This window comes from Microplitis mediator, chromosome 6, assembly GCF_029852145.1.
Source record: "Microplitis mediator isolate UGA2020A chromosome 6, iyMicMedi2.1, whole genome shotgun sequence".
Classification (NCBI taxonomy): Eukaryota; Metazoa; Arthropoda; class Insecta; order Hymenoptera; family Braconidae; genus Microplitis; species Microplitis mediator.
This window is the reverse complement of record NC_079974.1, coordinates 10,154,934-10,173,206: the sequence shown is the minus strand read 5'-3', so window position 1 is coordinate 10,173,206 and position 18,273 is coordinate 10,154,934. Positions and strand designations below refer to the sequence as shown.

General features: G+C 32.4%; 1 protein-coding gene across 6 annotated transcripts in view; it reads left to right on the top strand.

Moving 5' to 3' along the window:
- The first annotated feature begins 765 nt into the window (after nucleotides 1–765).
- The window catches only part of LOC130669646 (E3 ubiquitin-protein ligase RNF25), a 51,636-nt gene continuing 34,128 nt past the window's right edge, over nucleotides 766–18,273 (top strand). Inside the window, exon 1 of one of the 6 annotated variants that reach the window (XM_057472657.1) lies at nucleotides 766–1,030. The gene's annotated coding sequence lies outside the window, so the exon portion shown is untranslated. Of the gene's footprint in view, nucleotides 1,155–1,210; nucleotides 1,236–1,461; nucleotides 1,571–14,520; nucleotides 14,704–18,273 lie in introns of those variants that run through there. The other 5 variants (XM_057472653.1, XM_057472658.1, XM_057472655.1 and 2 more) reach the window with 5 other exon arrangements.

Here is an 18,273-nt window from a genome sequence, read left to right as displayed (position 1 = left end):
GAATTTAAGAATTCTAATTATTTATTAAATAATTATCATAACAGCAATTTTTTTAGCTTCCGACTAAAAGCCGAAGACGAACTTCCTCGGAAGATTTTCATCATCCGAGTCCCATAAATATTCAAAGAGTAATTAGAATTCTTAAATTCAAGACTTCGTTAGGTGCGGCCCAGCCTTAACGTCATTGTCTGACAGTAACACTTGTAGTCAAATTGAGTTCAAGTTACAGACAATTTACTGTCAACTTAAGGCTGGGCCGCACCTAACGAAGTCCTGAATTTAAGAATTCTAATTACTTTTTGAATATTTATGGGACTCGGATGATGAAAATCTTTCGAGGAAGTTCATCTTCTGCTTTTAGTCGGAAGCTACTAAAATTGCTGTTATGATAATTATTTAATAAATAATTAGAATTCTTAAATTCAGGTCTTCATTAGGTGCGGCCCAACCTTAAGTTGATTCAAAGTTTCACTTTAAATAGACGGCAAGTTTTTCTGTCAAATTACATTTAGATGACGGCAGTTGATTTGCATCAACTTGCACTCAAGAATTATCCAGTCGAGGCTTGTCGTTGAGTTAGCCGAAAATGTTTCACTGCAGTCTTTGCCGAGGAAAGTGTAGCTATCAGGGTAAAAGTTACTTTTGATTTGACAGCAAAGTGATGTTATCTTACTTCACGTAAAATTGTGGCGATCATCTTGACGTCAAGTTGCAGCGGTAGGTTTACGTCAACTTACCGTCAACTTGGCTATCATGTACCGGTACATGTTAGTTCATTAAAAAAAAAATTATAAACAATGTGTCGAAATAGGTGTCACGATTCATTTTAATAAGTTTCGTATGAAATAGTGTTGAGTGAAGATTGTTAATTCCGAGTTACTGTTAGTGAAAGTTTGTCACATTAATTACTCACAATACTCAATAACTAATCACAATAGTTGAACTGTATTAGGTGTTCAATACTCTGATAAGTTTTACAGTGAAGAAATTAAATTATTCAAATAATATAAATTATCGTTATGATTTATACGTAAATATTCAAGTGTCAAATTAGGAGACAATCCAATCCATATATAATTTTCAATTGAATGCCATTTTTATTGCAGTATGGCGGCAAAAATCCATTTCTAAATATTACAAAGAAATATTCTAGCGTAAATTGAATTTATTTATTTAAATTTTAACTACTCTTTATTAAGTAGCATTAAGTAATTTTTACGATAAAAATTTGACAGGTATTAGAGGCAAATCTTTTGATTGTGTGTATCTATTTAGATAGAATTGTTTTTTAATTCGAATGGTTTAGATCTTTTCTGCATTCTGCTTATTAATTCAATGTCCAATAGGTTTGTGACCGGGTGAGAGTGTTAGGGTAGTTCTCTGTTCATGTTTTATAGTTGATACTGTGTTGTTTAATTTCTAATTTGACTGTTGGTATTCCCAGATCTCTGTGTATGATGTTGTTTGAGACAAACTATGCTGCATTAACAATAACCCTAAATGTCATGGACTGAAATCTTTTGGTTATGTTAATTTTGAAGTCACTGACAGTTCTCCATAGCTGTATGCCGTAAGTCCAGTTCGGTTTTATGATAGATTAGTATATATTTATTAGACTGAATCAAAAAAATCGACAATTTTTATTTTTTTCGAAACTCCCTATTAAATAACTGCAAGGAGGTAAAATAAGATGCCTGTTAAAAGATGAGCTCTTTATATTAATATTTAGAGGTCGCTCACCGCAATTTTCTATTTTCCATTTAAATAACATGGGAAAAAAAAATTTTAAGTTTAGAATTTTATACCTTGGTGATGGCGTATTGTACAAATAAGCCCAAAATACATTTTTGTAGGCAATTAAATGCTCTATAAAAACGATATTTTATGATTTTGTGATAAATCCATTTGTTCAAAAGTTATTTCGAGATCTTTTTACTTTTCCAACGAAACTGTCAGACTTATCACATATTTCACAAGATCTTTTTTGTAGACAATTTTATTCTTTACAAATAATCTGCGATAAAGTTTTTTAAAATCCTGCATTGTTTTTGAGTAATTTCCATTTTTATGTCAAGCTCTTGAAATCGATTAGAACACTATTTTTTTCAAGAGCTTGACATCAAAAAAGAAATAACCGGAAAGTTATGCAAAATTTACAAAAACTTTATCAAACACAATTTGTAGGGAATAAAATTCTCTACAAAAAAGGTCCTATGACATTTTGTGATAAGTCTGACAGTTTCGCTGGAAAAGTAAAAAGATCTCGAAACTAACTATAAATTTGACTTCAAGCTCAAATAACTTTTGAACAGATGGATTTATCAACAAAACGTAAGAGACCGTTCTTGTAGACCCGGATTAAAAATATTCATTGAAAAGGATTGAAAATTATTTCAATTCTTTTCAATCCCACGGAGGTTTTGGAAAGTATTAAATGGAATTGAAATTTCGATCATTTGAATACTTTCTAATTCTTAAAATGGAATTCAAAAGTATTGAAAAGAATTCAATCTTTCATCATTTCAATACCTTCCAATATGGAATTATTTTGATATTGAGAAGGATTCAAAAAGATTCAAAAATTTCAATTCATTTGAATCTTTTCCAATTCCTCGGAAGTTTAGAAATTCTTATATTATTTTGGGATTGAAAAGTATTAATTGTATGTCCAAATGAAAACCTTGGGGTATAGAAAGTATTCCAAAGGATTCAATTCTCATCTTATTCAATACTTTTCAATGAATATTTTTAATTAGGGGAGCACACGGAGAAAACGAGTCTCAAAAATATTATAATATTCAATATATTTAAGTAAGAAATACTGTTGCAACTCAATAATGACCCTGTTTAAACAACTGAATTCGATCGAATTAAACAGAATTAAATTTTTAATTCTCTTTAATTTAGATAAATTCTGTTAATTCGGTACCTAACTTGAAAATGAATTCTAGCTAATTCGGAAGAAAAACCAGAATTTGTCTAAATTGAAACGAATTTGAATAATTCTATTCGGTTTAATTCGAAAATGATCTTCGAATTTCTGGTTCTGACTCCGAATTAAACTGAATTAAAACAAATTTAAAAATTTTTAATCGGTTTTATTCTGTTTAATTCAAAAATAATCCTTGAATTCTTTTAAATTCTGTCTTACCGAATTTAACAGAATGTATAAGAGAATTAAAAACTTTAATTGTTGAATTCTGTTTTGCAGAATTCGACAGAATGGAGCAGAATTAAAATTTTCATTTTTTTACATTCGGTCTTACCGAATTTAACAGAATATAACAGAATTGAAATTTTCAATTCAGTTAAATTCTGTTTTGCAGAATTCGACAGGATATAACAGAATTAAAATTTTTAATTCGGTCGAATTCAGTTGTTTAATCAGGGGAGTACATTATTTTTACTATTAATTATTAAATGTGTAGTAAAAATCACAAGACAGTAATCAATACTATATGGTGTTTATCTGAAAAACTGCTATATTATTACTCTTATTACTAATTTATTTGTATTCTTTGTTAATCAAACAGTAAATTTTACAAAAAAAAATATTAAATGATTACTAAACGTTTCGTACTACATTTGATGATACGATTCAACGATTTTTACTCTTTAAAAATATAAAAATTAACTAAAAATATGCATTAAATTCGCTACAGTATACAAAAAATACAATCTGTCTAGTAATTTCTGTAAACTAGATAAATAGTGTAGTACAGCAACTAAAAATTACTAAACGGCTTGTAATTTTTCCGAAGCAGATCAATAAAATTAAAAGTTGGTAGGGATAGCACATACAAATATGTATTACGAGTTCAGAAACCTTTGTTCAAAGGAGACATCAGACCGTCAGACATAGGAAAGGACTCGCGCGTAGGAGATCAGGGTTCAAATTTCGGTTAAAACAAGTGATTTTTAAAAAATAAAAATTGAAACCAACACCAATACAGATGACATCAATAATAATAATAATAATAATAATAATAATAATAATAATAATAATAATAATAATAATAATAATAATAATAAAAATAATAACAATAATAATAAAAAGTTGAAAAACTATTAAAAATTTAATTTGATTTATTTCCATTCTAATGTAGTAAAATTTACTAAACGCGATAGTCAAATTTACTAAATATATAGTCAAGCTTACTAATGCAGTTTGTATTTAATTCCATATTTATGTAATGAAAATTACTAAATATAACTAAAAATTAAATTATCAAGAAAATAAAAGTTACACAATTTCAATAGTGTTTTAAGATTACAATATGAATTTAGTAATTTTAACTTATATTTTTAAGTAAAAGTTGCTATATTTTTTTCTCCCTGCATTCAATTGCCTGCAAAAGTGTTTCCTGGGCTTATTTGTACAATACGTCATTATGAAGATATAAAATTCCAAACTTCAAATTTTTTTGTCCCATTTACATAAATTAGAAATAGAAAATCGCAATCAGGGTGTACTTAATATTAATTTTAAGGGCTCAAATTTTAACAGGCATCTTCTTTTATCCTTCTGAAAATTTTGAGTGTGAGTCCTGAAAAACAAGAAAATATTCGATTTTTTGGAATCGGTCTGAATTTTCAATAAAAACTAAATACGCTTATTCCAAAAATTAAAGGAACAAGAAAATTTTATAAATTTTTTAGTGATTTTTGGAAGGCTGTATTTTCGTGAAAAATGATCGTATCGAAAAAATAAAAGAAGCAAATTGAAGCTTAAAATCTCTAGTTTGAAGATCTTCCAGCACAATGATTTTTTGAGCCACGGTTTTTGCGGAATGATAAGAAATAGCTCGAGACAAAATTTTTCTAAATTTTTTGATTTTGTTTTTTGGGTCTACGGGGCTGGGAAAATTTTTTTCAGAAAAATCAATTCATGGCTTATTTAGAAAATTTATTCAGGTACAATTTGTTTTTTTTTTTTTACCTTGTACGACAATTTGCTGCTGAGATATCAACCTTCAAATGAAAAAGGATCTTTTTGCCTTTAATTATCGATATCTCAGCAACTAATGGTCGCACATTAATTTTGAGGGCAGCTTTAGAAACTCGAATAAATTGATCACAAGCCTCATTTTCGATTTGAAAAAAAAAAAAAATTTTTTTTCGTCCTTAATATTAATTTGAAAAATCTACAAAAAATGGACTTTTTATAGTTTTTGAGTTAATCAACCGCTGCTTAAAGAATATTTATGGAAAGGGTAATGTTGCCAAGTGATTTTACAGCTTCATGTACCCCCAAAAGCCCTGGAAATTTTCAAATCGATCCATTAAACCGTTCGTCCGGGCCAACTGCTCAAAGTTTTACAAAACAATTAAAGGAACAAGTTTTGTTCCTTTAATTGTGTAATCATTACCAAAACGAAAAAATTAATTTTTTTCGGATTTTCTTTCATTTTTGCGTTAGTTATTCTGTAAATGTAAAGTAAAGAGATGTAATGGGTGCATTTATTACATTAATTTAGATTGTGGTCTCAATATAATAAGTGTCCCACACATGTACAAAACCAGGTGTTTTGCAAACCTGTCTAGCTGAACTCAGTGCCTCAGGACGAGGATAAGCCCTGTACTGGACCACACAGTATTAAAATTAGAAGAGAGAATTCTTATACCTAAACTTATCAGGAAGGTTGCGATAAATTAGTTTAATATGTCAAATTTAAATATAAAGACAGTGGCATTTATTGAAACGAAGCCGCTTTACAGATAATTGATGAGATGAACAATAACCAAAATGACCGATGTCACTGACTCGACTAAGAGACTTAGATAAAGATAACTGACTCGACTAATTTAATTAACGACAATGTGACTCTACTGACTCTAATTTAATAAACGACTCCAATCATAAAATATTATTTTACAAATCAATAGTTAACCCGACAATAAACAAACGAGTTCACTTACTCCAACAATCTCCAACCTTAACCAGTCCTTCTTATTCCACCGATCCTTTTCCTCCAAGACCAAAACCATAGCCAACCCTTCCTTCCAAGTCCACCAAACCATTCCAATCCTTTCCAATCAACCAGGTCCAATCCACAATAAATATTATATAATTAACCAGTTTAAATAACTTAATTAAACTTAATAAAAGGAATAAGCTTCCACGAGCCGTGGGCTTATATGCTCTTGTCACATTTTGATGATGACTAGCAGCACGTGTAGTAGTAGTAGTAGTAAATAGAAATTGTAGTGGAAAACCAAGATGTTAGTGGTAGTCGTAGTAAGGCACGTCCGTCCACGGCGGTTGCTGCGAGCCAAGAGACCGATAGCTCGTCGTCTCTGGCCCTCGTACCTCTTCACTCAGGTTGGCCAACCCCTAAAACCAAATGTCGGTACTCGACCGTAGCGACCCCGGCGCATCAGTGACTGTATTTCCCCAATTGTTGACAGTTGTTAAAGAAGGAGGGCGGATCTTTTGGCGCGAGTCGAAATTAAATATGAATTGTAATGTGGGAGCATTCCACCCCGTTACAGAGAAAACAAAAAATTTCCAAAAAACGAGATAAAACAAGAATTTTTTTACTTTTTTAACTTCCCGCTAAGACAATTGTAAATTTTCGAAAATTCGGGAAGTTATTGTTCTCACCCCGATTTTCGAAAATCGAGTTTTCATCAGAAGTCGACGTTTTGAGGTCCTAGGAACCTATTCTGACTATTTTCAGAATGATGTCCGAGTGTGTGTGTAAATTCTTTGTAACTTTTTAACTAATGAATCGATTTGGATGGTTAAGGTGGCAATCGACAGAGCTTGTTGGCCATCAACTTTCCTGAAAATTGTAGATCATTTGATCATGTAGACTCGAAAATATTGGCGAATTACGAAAAAAAATTTTTTTTGTTTGAGTTTTTTAGTGATTTCTCAGAAACGACTTGAACGATCGACTGCAAAATCTAATCAGGTGTAGAATTTGATAAAACGCGTCGATTGCCACCTTAGACATCTCAATCGGTTAATTTGTTCGAGAGATATCGCGGGAGAAAGAAATGGTAAAAAACAGTTATTTCCGAATATCTTTGAGGCAACTCGACCAAACAATTCCAAAATCTAATCAGCTCTAGAACTCAATAAAGCGCGTCGATTGCCACTTCAACCATCGAAAGCGGTTAATTCGTTCGCGAGATATCGGGGGAGAAATAAATGCTAAAAAACAGTTTTTTTCGAAAACAATGGCATACGAAAGTATTTTCGAGCTTAAGGAGCTCGAAAACAGCGGGAAGTTTTGGGGCTTGCCCGCAGGGTCAACCGATAGACTGATTTTTTTTTTTTGTAATTCGCAAATATTTTCGAGTCTACTTGATCAAATGATCTGAAATTTTCAGGAAAGTCGATAGCCTACAAGCTTTATCGATTATCACCTTAACCATCCAAATCGGTTCATTCGTTAAAAAGTTACAAAGAGTTTACACACACACACACACACACACACACACACACACACACACACACACACACACACACACACACACACACACACACACACACACACACACACACACACACACACACACACACGCGCGCGCATACACACACGCTCACACACACACATACATACAGACACTCGGACATTATTCTGAAAATAGTCAGAATAGCTTCCTAGGACCTTAAATGGGAGCAAAAAGAGACTAGGGAAATTTCAGAGATGCCACCCGACACCGTGGACGCCAAACTATTTACCTCGCATGAATTACTTATAACTTTAAAGACCTTCCACAACAAAAAAAGCACCCGGACCAGACTTGGTTGAAAATAAAGTAATAAAAAGAGCAACAGTTATTTTTTCAGGGGAGTTTTTAGATCTTTAGAACAGGGGCCTAGAATTAGGAGTATTCCCAACTGCATGGAAAGAGGGTGGGATCATTATGCTCTTTAAGAACAGTGATAAAGACGAGAGTAAGCCAAAATCATACTGACCCATTTGTTTACTTTCGATAATCGGGAAAGTCAAGCCCTGGTTACTATGACGTCTTCATTCAAGCCGGCATCGTATGAGGGACTGTGTATTGGCAGGGGCAGTGCCTATTCGGCTTGTAATTGACGAACATTGCGCCCGTTACAATTTTCGCGCTTGCAAACAGGCAACCCTTGGATCCGTGACCGTGCAGCCAGATTAAGAAGAAGGCCTTGTCTTCCTTAGAGAAGAAACCATTCGAAGATGGCACCTAGATTAGCCCTAATTTTTGGCTTACCCAGATCTTAAACGGGCATGGCTGCTTTAACAATAGACTTCAAGTACGAACTCGTAAAAATTCGCAGATGCCCCCCCCCCCGAATGTAGTAATGGGAGGGATACCTTTCAGCATTTATAGCTAAAATGCACCGAATTCGAGCCTTAGCGAGAAGTGCTCCAAAGCATAGATGGGTGGGTCGCAGAGTGGCCACAAGTCGGTCGGGTTCTTGCTTCTTTCCCAAATTCCCTTAGAGTCCTCAATGGTTTCAGTCAAGATTGTCTCCACCAAAAATTCAGAGACCACTTTCAGAGGAGAGAGGAATAAGAAAGAAGAGAAGGAGAGAACAGTTCGCGGTTTATCTGGCATCCACCCAGGTGTTATCAGAGCATCTGGGTATGAATGTGTAAATTCACAACTTGTGAGAACTCTGCACATTCAGGATGTCAGTCTCAAGTTAGGTGTATGTGAGAACGTGTTTAGAATGGACGAATGAATGTGAAAATTACTAGGCGTCTTCTTTGGAAGGCAGAGGAAGAAACCACGTCCCCTCTCGGTCAAGTGGTATGTTGACTAATACATGGATTTGGTGCTATAGGCGAATCCTCTCCAAGTCACCATAAGGGAAACCGAATGCTTAGGATTAAATAGGTTTGTACTTGTAGTGGTTATCGGTTCGGCACCCACACGCAAGAGGATCTTTGATACATATACTGTTGCCAGGACGCTTCGAAATCAAAGCGCTACTACCACACTAGTGGTCCCTAACCAACGTACCAACGCATATAAAGCTGCTTTCGCTGTAGCTGCTCCATATTTATGGAATGACTTGCCTGATTACATCAGAATGATGCATAATCCACAAGAATTCAAGAAGGAAATCACCAATTGGCTTCTACTGGATGATATATAATAACGGGTGACTTGAGTTAAATTCTGGCTAGCCCTTTTTTTCCATAAAATTTCTTTTGTTATAATGTTTACTTTAGCCAGATAGTAGATTTATCATTATAGAACTTTATACTCTATGTTATGCTTTATTTGATTATATGTTTATTCTTTACCTCAAATGCTAGTATTACTAGCTATAAATGTACTATTTTGTTCAACATACTCTGAACAATAAACAAATATCTAATCTAATCTCTTTTCTAAAAAAATATAGCTTACTAATTTTTATTATGCTGGCATTATTCAAAATAAAAACAGATTAATAGAAAATGTTACGCTAGAATGTAAAAAATAAAATTAACCACCATATAACTTATTATACTGTGATAATTTTTTTAAATTACACAGCCCAGTTTTAAAAATGTATTCTTAATTTTTGTGATGCCTGACTACGAATATTATAAATACAGATAACACTCATTAAAAAACAAAAGCCATTCGGCATCCGAAATGGAAGTAGATTTCTTATTCTTTCTTTATTTTGAGGTTTTAAGACAAAATTAAAGTATAAATTAATTTTTTATTGACATTTTTTAAGAATTTTGAGGTCGAGAACCGCCATAGATAGAGCAATAGAATTTTAACCATAACACCGAAGTCAATCGTGTAACTTTAAACCTTTACTAAAATTTGAAAAATTATCCTAAAACATAAGGTCAAAAAATGAAAATACAACTTATTTCCTCAGGGTTAACGTTCTTTATACTATAACGGTGGGCCCTGGCTACTCCGTGTCTAGTAGCCACGAACCACAGTTAATTAATATTTCCCGAATTTATTTAATTTAATTATTAATTATTTAATCTTAAATTTAGGTCGATTATCACTGGTTCTGAAATCGGGAAACTTGTGTATCTCAGGAGTGGATATGTTCGTCCTGACCGGACACGCGGCTGAAATAGACTTACAACTATAGGACTCTGGTGATAATTAACTTATGTGCTCGATAAAGTTTAACTGACAAGTTTATTTAACCAAAATCCCCATAAATATATACAGTTTTCCCCTTTTTACTTAAAACTATAATAATTTTGTATGTATTTACAAATGGTCCAAGGAAATTTATCAACTCGAGATGCGCGTGTTTCTTTATAATGAGCGGTAATAAAATAATAAATAATTAACTACGTTGAAGAGAGAGAAAATTATAATCTATATCGATATACTTGTAACTTGTTGAGAACTTATCAGAATCTTGATCTGCTTACTGACGATGCTGGTCGACGATTCTTCTCGGCTTGGTCCTGGTGATGTTGGTGTCCAATAGGTTTCCTCTGGCTCCTGGGATCCGCGTCGGCAGGTTGTCGCACACGAAGAAAAACAACACCACTCACTTTATACACTTTGGTTTTATTTAATTGATCAGATAAACGAACTTTAGATATAATATTTAATTTGGTGTATCAAAGCAACACCACCTATCTCAATTAACAAGTTAAATTTTAATTCAAATAAATTATGAAAGACTCAAGCGCAAGGATTTCGTATCACTTCTAATAAGCTAAATGAATTTAGTTTAATATCAAAAGACAAGTTCTAATAATTACTTGAGCAGAAATAATTATGCGTCGGTGCGTTTTCGCTGACCGAACTCCTGTGTCCGCTTTGATTGAATTATCTTGGGTCACAACAAGAAATTTTTTGTCTCGCGGTATTTCTCATGTTTGCGCAATAACCGGAACTTTAAAAAAAATCTCCAAAACTAGAGATTTCAAGCTATAAAATGTTTTTCACCAAGCCTTCCAAAAATCACTAAAAAATTTATAAAATTTTTCTGTTCCTTTAATTTTTTGCATTAGTGTAGTTGACCAATTTTGCTCATCTTCGAACTTAACCGCGATAATCGTTCATAGAATAAGTCTGCCGAGTGTCATTAACCCTCCGTCCGTCGCGCGGTCTCGCCATCCTTCGTTCGTCGCGTCGCGGCGTTCCGCCGCCATGTATTTAATATTACGGTGTTGCCAAGTATCATAACTATGATTTTAAAAAATTAAAACCACACAAGCTTATACGACTAAATTTTTTTATAATTTTTAAATAAAATAAAAATTTTGTATTAAATAAAAACATTAAAGTAAGTGATAAATTAAATGAGCTGGAAATGAGTCGCTGGTGGTAACTGGCAACACTGCGCAGAAAATCAAAACAAATTCAACGCCCAAGCTTACTCGCGTCAGCGGCACATCGCCGCGTTTCTCAGGTTTTTTATCAAAAAAAAATAATTTTTTTAATGTTTAAAATATCGAATAAATAATTATCATCCATTCATTCAGTACTAAAAAGTACAGTAGAAAAACTCATAAAATTTCAAAAGACTAGAAAATTTTTTTTTTTTTTTAAATAATCTTTTAATAAAAATTGCGGCACTGCGCTCATAGCGTGACGGACGAAGGGTCGAGATCCGTTAAAAATTGTGGCCGCTATCGTCGCAACAAGGCACGTTATATTACATATATAAACTTTTGAACCAGTGGTATTTTTGGAACCTAATTGATGAATTTTGATAGATTATGGCAAAATTCTTTGGAAATTCCACCATGAGGGTGAATGCAAAAGATAGATTTTTATGAAATCTACTACAAAGTGATCTGTTTTAAGTTTTGTAGACTAGCATAATACAATTTGATGTACTTTCTATTATTAATTTACGTATCTTTAAATCTCATTTTTTTTCCGTGTATACCCGGGAAAAAATGCTCAGACATGATCATGCCTGTTCATGCATGATCATGCTTGAAGTGTTAAATACGTTCAGGCCTGATCATGTCTGATCCAGCCTGATATATGAGATTAAATTTAAAAAACTTAGTTATAATTATATATAACTTACATATAATTTTATATAACTATATATCAATAATTAATAAATTAGATATAAAATTTTGTTGACAAAGAATCTATCGTGTATAAGATTATTATTACTTGAAGTTCATACGAAATTTACTTTTCGAATCAATCTCTTAGGTCAACGGGTAGTGGGTTAAACTTGCAAGCGCGAGGTCCACGGTTCAAATCCTGTACACGAAATGATTATATATAGTTATTAATAGTTATATATAATTATATAGAGCCATTTTTCATCTATAATTTTTTAACCCGGATGGGCATGAACAGACATGAACATACCTGATCAGATATGAACAGACCTGATCAAACATGAACAGACCTGATTAGACTTGATCATGCCCGGTCATTTTTCACGTCTGATCAGGCCTGAAGACTCATGCCTGTTCATGCCTGATCATTTTTTCCCAGGTAAATATTATAAAATATGCTGCGAGGTTTATTGTTTTCACAATACTAAAAAAGGTAATCCAAGAATAATGGATAATAAGAATTAGCCGGCTATTATTTGTAACTAATAATATATATTCACTATATTCGATATACGATCATGAACGTTCGTTCAAATATCTAGTTTTTTTCGAATATTCTTTAGGCCGTTTTTCTCCGTTTACCTTCTGTTTGAATTTTATTAAAGTTTCGGTGAAAGGTAAGATATGCATTCCTGGATGACACTGAGTTGTGAAGCAAATTTATCTTAGATTTGTGTAGAATTTTTATTCATAAGTTGTTGGAGAGCCGTCACTGAAATCGTAGATACCACTTTTCACGTGTTTTATGTATTAGGAACATAATTTTAACTCAATGCAGCATAAATCATCCTCGTTGCTTTGGCGACATTTTTCTTCAACTGAAATTCGAAAAAAGCACCCTGTTTGTAATATCTTATAGAATCCAATAGATTCTGTGAAAGCATTACAGAGGTTTTAAGAGAATGGACGAATTCTATTAGAAAGTGCTGTAGTCGAGTATAGTCTTATACATACAGCTATGAGAATCAAAACGAAACAAAATAACGATTCGTAAAAAATAATCGGAAAAAGTAATAATGAAAGCACATAGTAAACATTTTAACAAGTATTTGACAAAACTTGAATGTAACTTTTCATTAAAAAATTGTGTAAGGGTATAAACATTAAAATTGTATTATTGGTGTGTCGAAAATTGTAAATTGCTAGCATTGCTCAACTTATTAACTGGTTTTACTTGTTCTTTAACATGGTCAAGGTTTCCGTCTAAATAATAAGTGTACATAATTTTATTGCAATCGGTTCAAAATTTTGGACCCTATACTGATGAGAAGGCGTGTTATACGAAAATATATATGGGGCATTCTACGCCGTATCAACCACCGGTTTGCATTCGCATCTCCCATGTTTTAAAAATTTTTTTTATTAAATTATTCAAGAGATATTGATTGAGATGACGAAAAAAAAATACTGTTAAAGTTTGAGCTCTTAATATTAATATTAACAACTGCCTCGTTGCAATTTTCGATTTCCAATTTGAATAATATGGGAACAATTTTATTTAAAGTTTGGAATATTATCACTCACTAGCCGATCAGTGTATTGCAAAAATCAATGAGCATTCTTTTTGAAAATCGAATGCTCTACAAAAAAGGTCGCTTATCATTTTTCGATAAATTGAATTTTTCAAAAGTTATTCAAAGTCGAAGTTAGATTCACAGTAAATTCAAGTATTATTTGACTTTTTTGGCGAAACTATTAGACTTATCGTAAAATATTATAGGACCTTTTTTGTAGATCATTTCATTTCCTACGAATTATCTATAATCAAGTCTTCGAAATTTTTGAAAGTTCTTTAGATATTTGCGTTTAAAAATAATTCAAAAAAAAAAATCGGCTGGAATACGATTTCTTGAAACGAATTAATTTTTAAATGCAAATAACTAAAGAACTTTCAACAATACACACCCATTTATACATTTGAAAATTTTTGAACCAGTGGTATTTCTGGAGTTTACTCGACTTATTATGATAGTTTATGACATAATTCTGTGAAAAATTCACCATGAGGCCAAATGTAATAGATAAATTTCTATGAAATCTATCTAAGAACATACTAATTGACAATTCGAGAAAAAAATTCCCATAAAATTCGACCAGACTTCGAAAGTGTTCAAATAAAAACAATTTTTAACAAAAAAACTTTAAAAAGAATCGATTAGTACATACATCGTGAAAAACGACGAGTTATTCTTCAATTTTTCAAAACTCATAGTAATATTATTCTGAACTTATTTCAAATTTTTCTAACGAAAATCCCTTCAAAAATGAAAATTAAAAAAAAAAAAAAACGTAAAATTTGGTTCATCTTTTGCAAAGTTGTAAGCAATCAAACCAAAGAACATCGTACTTTTTTGAAATTATTATTTTGTGAAGAGATTCAAGAATTTATTTTTTTATTATTATGATTATTATTTAAATGTTTAAAAGTTATAAAATATTCGATAGAAAAGTTTAAAATGAAATTAAATTAGCTAGATTATTTTTAGTTCCCGATCCACCGCTAGAGCGCGAAAAATTCGGTTACGCGTCCGTTCGAAGATAGTTGTTCCAAAGTTGTTAAAAGCAAAATTAAAAACGCTATTGGCAATCTGATTCCGATCAGAGATTTTACCTGTCTTGAGTTCATAAGCCGCTGGATTGTGTTCTCGCCAATCAAGATACCTTGAGTTTGGTCCGTCGGGATAAAATCAAGGTAAGTTGATTTTACATTAATTGATATTTTAGTTAGTGCGTGTCGCTGGATACACACTTGCTAAAAATTAATTATTACTTTCCCAGTATCTTCGCCTTCTGCCAAGATACTGTTGGTACGCAAACCGAGGAGGTGGGGCAAGAAGCATTTGATCCGCTTGTGCCTGGGAATAGAGTCAGAGACTCCTGGACGACGCCGAGTCACCAGGAAGAGGGAGCTAGCTTTGAGTTCACTTAGTTCGCGAGTTAATTTACCGACCGTCCGTTTATTATCGATCGTTTAAGTTTCGTTTAAATTATTTCTTGTGAAGAATTAACTGCATTACTCTGTATTTATTTTATTGTTATTCAATTAAATTATATTTTCTTAATCAACTGTTAAAGACAATTAATTTCTTTTAATTTTAATTATTTATCTTATTAATATTCCTCAATAAAATTGACCCTGGTTCCGGCGAGCTAACGAGCTGAGGATTTACCTGTTACAATTTTTCGCACGGTTTGATAATAGTATATTGTACAACTAGTGCGGTAATCGACAACACCGCACGAATTGAACATACAGTTTTTTTTATTATTAATGCGATATGAGTACTATTTCAGTGCTCGCTGTTTTGTTCCTTAAGTAGCTTTTTGCTGATTCAACTGTTGCCGCGACATTTGTGTGGGTTATACTATAATCTGCATGCGACTAGAAGTAAACTTGTCGCACTCAAATTTACTTGTCGCACGCAGATTATCGTATAACGCACACAAATGTCGTGGAAACAGTTAAATGGGCAAACAGCTATTTGGCGAAAAAAAAAGCGTGCGCTAAGATAGTACTTATATTGCATGAATGAAAAAAAAAAAAATTGAAAAAAATTCATAGAGGCTAGTCGTGACCAGTACTAAGAAATAAAATAATTTTTGAAAAATCGGAGATGCAAATGCAAGCTAGTGGTTGATTTCGCGTGGGATTTCCCATATGTATGTGTGTATTTCTATATACACTGGTCACAAGAATTAAGGGATAGAAAAAAAATCCGAAATTTTTAGGTGATTTTCAACATGCTGTAACTCGGTGAAAAATGGTCGTGGAGGAAATTGAAAAAATGCAAATTGTAGCCTCAAGTTTCTACTTTTCAGATCTGAATCTCAAATTTTTTTATCATGTACGGTTCCAGAGTAGTCATAAGAAAACCAACGAAAAAAAAATTTTCAAAATTTTTGCTGGTCTACCAATAACTCTATGGGCGTCAATAAATTTTTTTGAATAATCCGACCTTACGACAGTGCAGCCAGACCGCGGACGAAAAGTTCCCCTTCCCAAGCACCGTTTAAGCTGTGAGTGATGCTAAAATGGTGCTTGGGAAGGGGAACTTTTCCGCGATCTGGCTGCACTGCCTTACGATTCTTTTAGGAAATTTTATGCCCTTTAATTTGGCGGCCTGAAAAAGTCTCTACGACGATTTGGCGCTGAGTTATCATTGATCAAAGCAAAAAAGTCCATTTTGGCTTTGATTATCAATAACTCCGGATGTATTGGTCGTACAAAAAATAGAAGCAGGGTTTTGAAAACTGGAAAACATTCTCTACAAGGCAAAATTAGTGGCTTTTGATAGAAAAATTTTTTTTAAAGCGATATTGTTTAGTAAAAAACAGGTCAAAATTCACAAAGGCCCTAGGGGTATAAGCATGGTGAATTTGCCCCCGAAAGGTATCGGCTTGAAACTGCGGGGATTTTTAGGTACTAATAAGATATTAAGATCCTGAGAGTTTCAGCTTTTGAAACCAATCGGTCTTCGAGAAAAAGCCAAATATGTAAAAATCAGATAAAATGAATATTCTCAGAGACTATTTTATCGATTGACTTATACTCGGGATATGTTTTGGGGGTCGATAACAACCTCGAAAAAATGACTTTTTAGTTTTAATTTCGACTTTTCACGATGTTACGGTTCTGGTACAATTATGAAATAAATTTTTTTGGATTCCTCATCCAATTTTCTATAGACTTAAGTGCTTTTAAAATTTTTAAAAAAGGTACGCCATATAGAAAAAAAATAAAAACCACTTTTTAAGCAAATATTTACTTTATTTACATGTTTAAAGTGTGAATCATTATTTTTCTAGTTTGTATATGTTCTTGAATGTTATTTGCAAAAATAATCTCTGCATCAGCAGTTAAATTTTGTCATATCATATAATATCAACTAAAATATTATAAACATTATACACATATAAAACAGGAAATAGATTTTAGTTTGTAAATTATAAATACATAACAACAAATGAAAGATATACTTGAGGAAAAAAATGTTTAATCATATTTTACCAGTCTTCATCACTATCCTCTTCAATCACAGGTGAAATACTGTCTCTATCAAATAATTTGCTAAGTATTTCAGCAGGCCTTAAAATCTTTGTTAAATACCTCCCGTGTGATAAATAGTAAACAACAGCAGCAACATGAGAGCAACATCCAATTGTTCTCAGACCATTTGCACACTCACAACTATACCTCAATATGCTTTTTGGACCAATAGCATTTTTTTTATACTCAATAAAACATCTATAAACCTTTCTATTAATGTGTCTGGATTGAACTTGAATTTTGAGTATATTTGACTGTTCTTTCACATATTGAATAGTGAGATTACCTGTTTCATCAAGCATTTCTGCTAAATAGGAAACAGCCTGTTTCAATTGATAGGAACCAGTGAAAAATTCACCATCAAATACTGCAAAAAACTCATCAATGTCTTGTTCTGTTAATAAAGTTTTAGGAGTTCCCGGAACTTTCTTTACTATTTTTGAGCAAATGCAACACTTATCATTGATTGTTTTATTTGGAGTCATTTTATTAGCTTAATAAATAAAATGTGAACAGACAATTTCTCAGATTCAGATCATAAACAACACTTTTGTCAGCGATTGTATATCCGACCAAATACGCCAGTGGGCGCGTCGGTCGTGCGGATCTTTTTGCACATAAGACGACTGAGTCGATAACATACCATATTCAATGACTAAAAGCGACAATTTGAAAATAATTTTAATATTACTGCAAAAAAAAACTACATAATTAATTAAAAAGTGGTTTTTATTTTTTTTCTATATGGCGTACCTTTTTTTAAAAATTTTAAAAGCACTTAAGTCAATAGGAAATTGGATGAGGAATCCAAAAAAATTTATTTCATAATTGTACCAGAACCGTAACATCGTGAAAAGTCGAAATTAAAACTAAAAAGTCATTTTTTTCGAGGTTGTTATCGACCCCCAAAACATATCCCGAGTATAAGTCAATCGATAAAATAGTCTCTGAGAATATTCATTTTATCTGATTTTTACATATTTGGCTTTTTCTCGAAGACCGATTGGTTTCAAAAGCTGAAACTCTCAGGATCTTAATATCTTATTAGTACCTAAAAATCCCCGCAGTTTCAAGCCGATACCTTTCGGGGGCAAATTCACCATGCTTATACCCCTAGGGCCTTTGTGAATTTTGACCTGTTTTTTACTAAACAATATCGCTTTAAAAAAAATTTTTCTATCAAAAGCCACTAATTTTGCCTTGTAGAGAATGTTT